The 7,080-nt window shown below is 40.0% G+C and overlaps 1 long non-coding RNA gene across 1 annotated transcript; it reads right to left on the minus strand.

Annotated features, from left to right (window-relative positions):
* Positions 1-5,112: 5,112 nt before the first annotated feature.
* On the minus strand, positions 5,113-6,793 carry LOC110838847 (uncharacterized). Its single transcript, XR_002546253.2, has 3 exons — positions 6,640-6,793; positions 5,623-5,778; positions 5,113-5,410 (listed from the first exon to the last, which is right to left on the minus strand). It is a non-coding gene; the product is annotated as an uncharacterized LOC110838847 (long non-coding RNA).
* Positions 6,794-7,080: the final 287 nt, after the last annotated feature.

The following is a 7,080-nucleotide window of genomic DNA, read 5'->3' on the forward strand; positions in this document are numbered from 1 at the left end:
AGGAATTCGTTTATGAAGGTAGCTGTCTTCTGAGATGTTGCGACGTGTAGTTTGTTAGAAATTTACTGAAGATTCAGAGGTCCTTTCTGCCTTCATCATCAGGGCGAGGGCGGACCATAGTTTGGAGAACGAAGTCAAACAGTTTATGACGGCGCAGTATAAAGTACAAGAACGCGCGCGGAATATTCGCTCTGAAATCCCTTCTTCCTCAGTCACTTGGGAGCTCTTGACTTCGTCGCCTGACAAGAAGCGACGCCTCTCAGATTTTAGCCTAGTTCACTTTCACAAGGAGACGGACGTCGGATGGAGCGAGACGGATTCTGAAACCAAGGCGTCGGTGAATCTCGGCAGCCACTCGTGAGTCCTCGCGTTGCTGTGCTGGTGGAGAACGCGCCGCTTGTCAGGACGGGGTCCATGAAGAGAGGTCTTCAGTTTTTGTAGTCTTCAACGTTTGCTGAAGTCAAAAACTCAATCACTTCTCCTTACACTGAGCCGTCCTTACCCACCGCAATTCAGTAAGCTCTGTACCTAGTCACAACTATTAATCTTCACGCAAGATGGCGGCAGAGTCTAATTGAGTGAGAGCGGTCCACAAACCACGCCCTCGTGCTCTTGATTAGAGGCGTCCGTTTCACGTAATGCTGAGGAACTTTCGGTGGTCAAAGTCCACTCGTACGTCGAGTGAAGCCGAGGTCGCCGCGTGTTACCGATGTCTTTTTCGCGTCGTCGCTGGCTAATTGTCTGGAATTCAGAGCTCTCCTCTTTGCATGAGTGACCCTCGACGTAACTTTGAAGATGGTTCGGTTTGCAGTTGAAGCTTTCACCCGGCTTAAAACGGACGCCACTGACGTTCTTTATAGAAACAATTTCGCGAAACTACTGAAACAAAGGGTAAATTTTAAGGTATTTCCGTGATAAACACCTACAGGAAGGGGCATTCGGAGGCCCTGCACACTGTTCGTCTGTCAGGAAAAGTTGCTTTCAGACTATGAGACGTCGGGGATTCACGGTGAAGTTATCGATTGTGGTCTTTTGCGCTGTGACACTGAGTAACCTTATTGGCGGTCACCAACGTTTCCGAAGAACATACCACCTCCATGTCACAGGTAGAATTTGGACGCGATATGATCTCTAGAGATGACGACAAATGCTGAAGAGACATTTAAACTGGGTAGAACGTTTCTTAGTAGAAGTCAGTCTGTATGAAGTAGATGAATCGTGTATACATTCATAAACCAAATACTTTAGGAACCTTTTTAATATTATCCCGGGCCTTTAAGTATTCAGACTAAAGTCTTATATGCACTTCTGATTTGCCCCCACCAATGGTTGTCCAGAAGACGTATTTTACTTTATTTGGTCATCATAATAATGTTTGGTGTTGCGAAAATATTCACAAACTCTCGTTTTGAATCTTCTCTCCTTCTGCTATACGCTATGAAGGTGTGTGATCGAGTAAATCTCCACACCAGATTTCTGTACCCTTCCTCAAGTTAAACTGATGAGTCAGCTTCGAGCTTCTCGCATAATAAAGCCCGGAAGCCACTTATTTTAGCCTGGTGTAACGAGACTGTATTCAGGGCTTGTTCTATTCACAAATTAATGTTCAGTCTCGCCTGGCTAAATTTTAGGTCAGATGTCGAGACACCGTTTCATGTATTAGATTATAATGTCTATATTTACCGGATACCTGACTGCAGATTTTAACAACGCCCCCTCATTAATTCAATGCAGTGCCTTGAAAAAGGTGATGACCGCCATCTTGTTTTAAGAAAATGTGGTTTACGTAACGTAACTATTATTAGTTCACAAGTGAACCTGGAAAATATTTGGAATTAATTGGTCCTGGCCTAGAACAAGGCACTGTATCTGTAATTTCCTGGAACGCTTGAGGAAACTCACGAAACACCTCAATAGGAATAGACGGTCTCTTAGCCTGAGTCTGACTGCCTTCTTGATAATCACAATCCACGATTATACTGTGGACAGTGTTTAACCTCGGTTAAAACACAGCCGTGGTCTAGGCAACACGGAGTTTTCCTCCGTGGCATCCCAACAGTTACTCCATTCACACACAGAAGAAGGCAATGGCAAACCACTTCTGGATCATCTGCCAAGAACGTACATGAACAGGTCCCAGTCCGAGAAAAGGATGGAAGGATCCTGTTCATATGGACCTGTCGTCAGACAGAACACTAAATAATAATAAGATGAGGTGGTCTAGCGGTTAGAACGCTGGCCTTGTAATCCTGGGGTCTCGGGTTCGATTCCCGGCGGTGCCCGAATTTATAACTTGTGTTGGTCAAGGCCGTGGTCTAGGCAACATGGACTTTTCCTCCGGGGGCTTCCCCGGTTTCTCCGTGGCATCCCAACAATTACTCCATTCACACACAGAAGAAGGCAATGGCAAACCACTTCTGGATCATCTGCCAAGAACGTATATGAACAGGTCCCAGTCCGAGAAAAGGATGGAAGGATCCTGTTCATATGGACCTGTCGTCAGACAGAACACTAAATAATAATAAGATGAGGTGGTCTAGCGGTTAGAACGCTGGCCTTGTAATCCTGGGGTCTCGGGTTCGATTCCCGGCGGTGCCCGAATTTATAACTTGTGTTGGGCAAGGCCGTGGTCTAGGCAACACGGAGTTTTCCTCCGTGGCATCCCAACAATTACTCCATTCACACACAGAAGAAGGCAATGGCAAACCACTTCTGGATCATCTGCCAAGAACGTACATGAACAGGTCCCAGTCCGAGAAAAGGATGGAAGGATCCTGTTCATATGGACCTGTCGTCAGACAGAACACTAAATAATAATAAGATGAGGTGGTCTAGCGGTTAGAACGCTGGCCTTGTAATCCTGGGGTCTCGGGTTCGATTCCCGGCGGTGCCCGAATTTATAACTTGTGTTGGTCAAGGCCGTGGTCTAGGCAACATGGACTTTTCCTCCGGGGGCTTCCCCGGTTTCTCCGTGGCATCCCAACAATTACTCCATTCACACACAGAAGAAGGCAATGGCAAACCACTTCTGGATCATCTGCCAAGAACGTATATGAACAGGTCCCAGTCCGAGAAAAGGATGGAAGGATCCTGTTCATATGGACCTGTCGTCAGACAGAACACTAAATAATAATAAGATGAGGTGGTCTAGCGGTTAGAACGCTGGCCTTGTAATCCTGGGGTCTCGGGTTCGATTCCCGGCGGTGGCCGAATTTATAACTTGTGTTGGGCAAGGCCGTGGTCTAGGCAACACGGAGTTTTCCTCCGTGGCATCCCAACAATTACTCCATTCACACACAGAAGAAGGCAATGGCAAACCACTTCTGGATCATCTGCCAAGAACGTATATGAACAGGTCCCAGTCCGAGAAAAGGATGGAAGGATCCTGTTCATACGGACCTGTCGTCAGACAGAACACTAAATAATATAATAACCAATTGAATCACAGTACTAGACGACTGGAGTGAGGACTTCGACCTGTCTAGTACTTGTTAAAGGCTATTACGTGATCCTGGACTGAAATACCGCGTGGGTGTTCGTCGACGTCGGAACACAGGGCCGTCGTATCAGTAAAGACTGTAGTACAAGAAAGCGATACTCGATAATATGCTGTTTTCTCACAAATCAGATTTTTGAAGATCACGTGACATTTGAGATTTTTAATATTGTAATGAGACTGAAACTAATTTTTTCTCGTTTAAAAAAAATCTCAGCCATGTTCATTATAGACTTTATCGTTGTAATGCTCAAACAAGGCAGAAATATCGATAATTCAACTGCTTAACACACGTAAAGTTTCAGGAAAATTACTCATGATTCGTGGTTTACTATCTTATTTGTGATTTAAGCAACGCTGTCCGTACCCCAGACAACAAAATTCCGGAAGGTAGGATAATTAAAGTATAATAAATTAGGAATTAATCGTTCGTGAGACGGTTTTAGATAATATCGAAGAATTTTCATGAATCTACTGAGAAAACCCTCCCAAAATATCGGTCAGTTTAGACGTTCTACGGACAAAGAATTCGCGAATACGAAATGAAACGCTAAACACCCAGCCAAGTTTTACGGTTCCAGTTTATTTCGTATTTAATGCCAATGGTTCAAAATTATTGTATTTTACGAGACCTGTTAACTATTACGATAATATTGAAAACAAACTCCGAAAGTTTCCTTGACCGTTGTCTTAGAATTTTCGAAAAAAAACAATTAAAACCTTGGTCACACGGCTTCTTTAATCGCACGTTTCGTGTGTCTGATGATAGGAGAATCTGCAAACATATGACCGGGTAGCTTCAGTCAGTAACATCATGCAAATGCCACGTATCCCGCTTTCAGTCACTTGGAAGCTAATTCATGCGACAATAGTCCCTTGGTCTCTTCTCGTGTTTATGGCTAATTCTGATCTGAAATGGTATTCTGGACGATGCTACACTTACGGTAAATGATTTCAGATTTATGTTCAGGGTACCCACGAATAAAATATTTCTAGGCTTTTGGTAATTATATATACCGCCTGCTCTGTATGTTTTTCAAAGAGTCTATTATATAGACTTTTGGTTTTTATTTAAAGGAAAAAAGTTGTCAGTGGAACCACGGTTCCGGAGAATTTGACGTAAATACGTCTATACGTAAAGGAAGTTTATATATTGGCTTCATTCTAAATATTTCCTTTATAAATGCTTTACAATTGAGTAAAGTTTGATTAAGACATTGCTTATTTAACTTGAATTAGTTACGCTTAAGATGGGTCTGTGGTAGCTGAATGTAATGTAAAGTAATGTAATGTAATGTAAGGTAAGGTAATGTAATGAAATGAAATGTTTTATAGGTAACAACAATGCCGAGTAAACAGATGATGTTTCCTAGGTAACCAGGTTACACTTTTTCGTAACACTTTTTTGCCGAATGACCCTTCCTTATAGACGTATTTACGTCAAAAAAAATTAATACCATTTCTTTTTGTAACTTTGATATAACGTATTTTCTTTGGGAGACAAGAATAGCATTTTGAATTATAATTTAGATAAATGTTATCGCCATGTCTGGCCACGACATTTTATTTGAGGATTACGCAAGTAATATATTTTATTAAATGATACTGTGTTAAAATATTTTTTTAAAAAAATATTTATTCTGAGTACAAATATAGATCATGTAAGTTTTAGCCCGAGTTAATACGGGTAACATAATTAACATAAACTTTCGTTCGGAAAGATTAGCGTATTATTAAATTACAAATTTTTTATCACCTGGCTTATAAAAGAAATTTGGTACCACCCACGATATCTTCACATCTTTGCAATTTGTGCAACGCGTACATAATACTTCCATCGTCCCGGTAGCCATGCAGGCGACGCATATCAGGAGCAGAACTATTACAACGTACAAGTAGCGTCTATTGGTTTTCCTATGAAGACAAGATGTAACATATAAGACATAGGATACAATTCTACACACAAAAACTTCACCTATCGTATTTTTTAACAAAGGCAGATTATTAATTGCTTTATAACAACGTTACAGAATGAATACATGTACATTCCACGCACAATTTTGTCTAAACTCTTTCAGAATTTCTGCTCACGAAAATATTGATATAAATATATATAATTATCAGACCTTAATGGCGAACGATCCTGTAAGGTATTTTCACGAATGACATATATAGTTGATGGTCGTCTGCTTTGTTTCTTCTCCGTGTGGTCTGGTGGAAGTTTACTGACGTTTCGGATGTCGTGGTCTGGTGGAAGTTTACTGACGTTTCGGATGTCGTTGCTGCCTCCATCATCAGGGTTATGAAAGAAATATAAATTATATATTTACATAGCATTAATATATTGTAATTGTACAAAGGTATGGTATTTTTGCTGTTTTAACAACATGGTATTTAAGAATAGATTATGAAAATTATTGCGATTTAAATTCGTATTCTGAAAATATGTTGATATAATAAATGCCTCAAACTTTATTGATCCCCTGTTTAACATAATTTAGTGACACTGTTGTATTTTACGGAACTATTAACTATTTTATTTGTATACGTTTCTTTAAAAAGTAACAGCCATATATTTAAAGGAAAATATTTGAAATATTTATTTAAATACATATTAAGTGACATTTTCGATTTTATTTCTAGGATGTCAAGTTATATTTAATTATTTTATAAAAACATTGCATCTGAGACGTTTTAAAAGGTTTTTATTAATTAATTTGTGTGGAAAAATTCAGGTAATGTCTGTTTTAAAATGAATACCGGTAATGATTTTTAAGTTAAAGAAGTGGTTTCATATATTAAGTAGTTATTATTATTAATTAATTCTGCATCCCTCGAAAATGAAAACTTTGCTAAGGCCTGATAAGAGCTGGAGACACGAAACCACGGAAATAGAAACAAATTGTTGAGACTGCTGTCAGGTATCAGACAGGAAGAGTTATTTTGAAAGTACACACGGCGTGTGCCACAAAACCCACGTTCCTTAACACGCTTTGTCAATAATGATAATGTTCTCTTTAACTCATTAACCCCCCCCTGATGACGGAGGCAGTATGACCTCTGAAACAACCCAGAAGGCAAGAAATCTTCAGACTCCGCCGTGAAAACCTTAAAATCCTACATTCTCTTAAATATATTCTTACATTCTCTTGCTTCGTTCCAACATTTCTCTTTCCTTGGCTTCCTCTTTTAAGAAACGCTGCATTTGGATCTTCTCTAGCTCTGTTAATTGGTCCATGACTGCTAAATGTCTGTCGATTGAAGTAAACTCGGCCAGTATTAATTTTAGTGTTGCGAGGCAACGGACAACAATGATATCTGTTGTTGTTGCAATTTCAATTGTTGCCAACAATGGTAAACATGCTAAATTGAGCATCGTCTTCTGAAATGTGTTTAGAAATACAAATATAAAAATTATATTAACAGTGAGGCGTGTGTGCCTATAATTTTGACGATATTTTAGTTAGATTAAATTTCTTATCGTTACATTTAAGGAGGAGGCTTCTGGATGCGCTTTTCCTCGTTATTGTTGTCATTAGTTGCTCATCTGTTTCTGATACAGCTAGTCTCCGTATACCCACTAG

The sequence above is a fragment of the Zootermopsis nevadensis genome, unplaced genomic scaffold (genome assembly GCF_977971745.1).
Source record: "Zootermopsis nevadensis isolate Lab colony 2312 unplaced genomic scaffold, Znev_1.0 Znev_ptg000005l, whole genome shotgun sequence".
NCBI lineage: Eukaryota > Metazoa > Arthropoda > Insecta > Blattodea > Termopsidae > Zootermopsis > Zootermopsis nevadensis.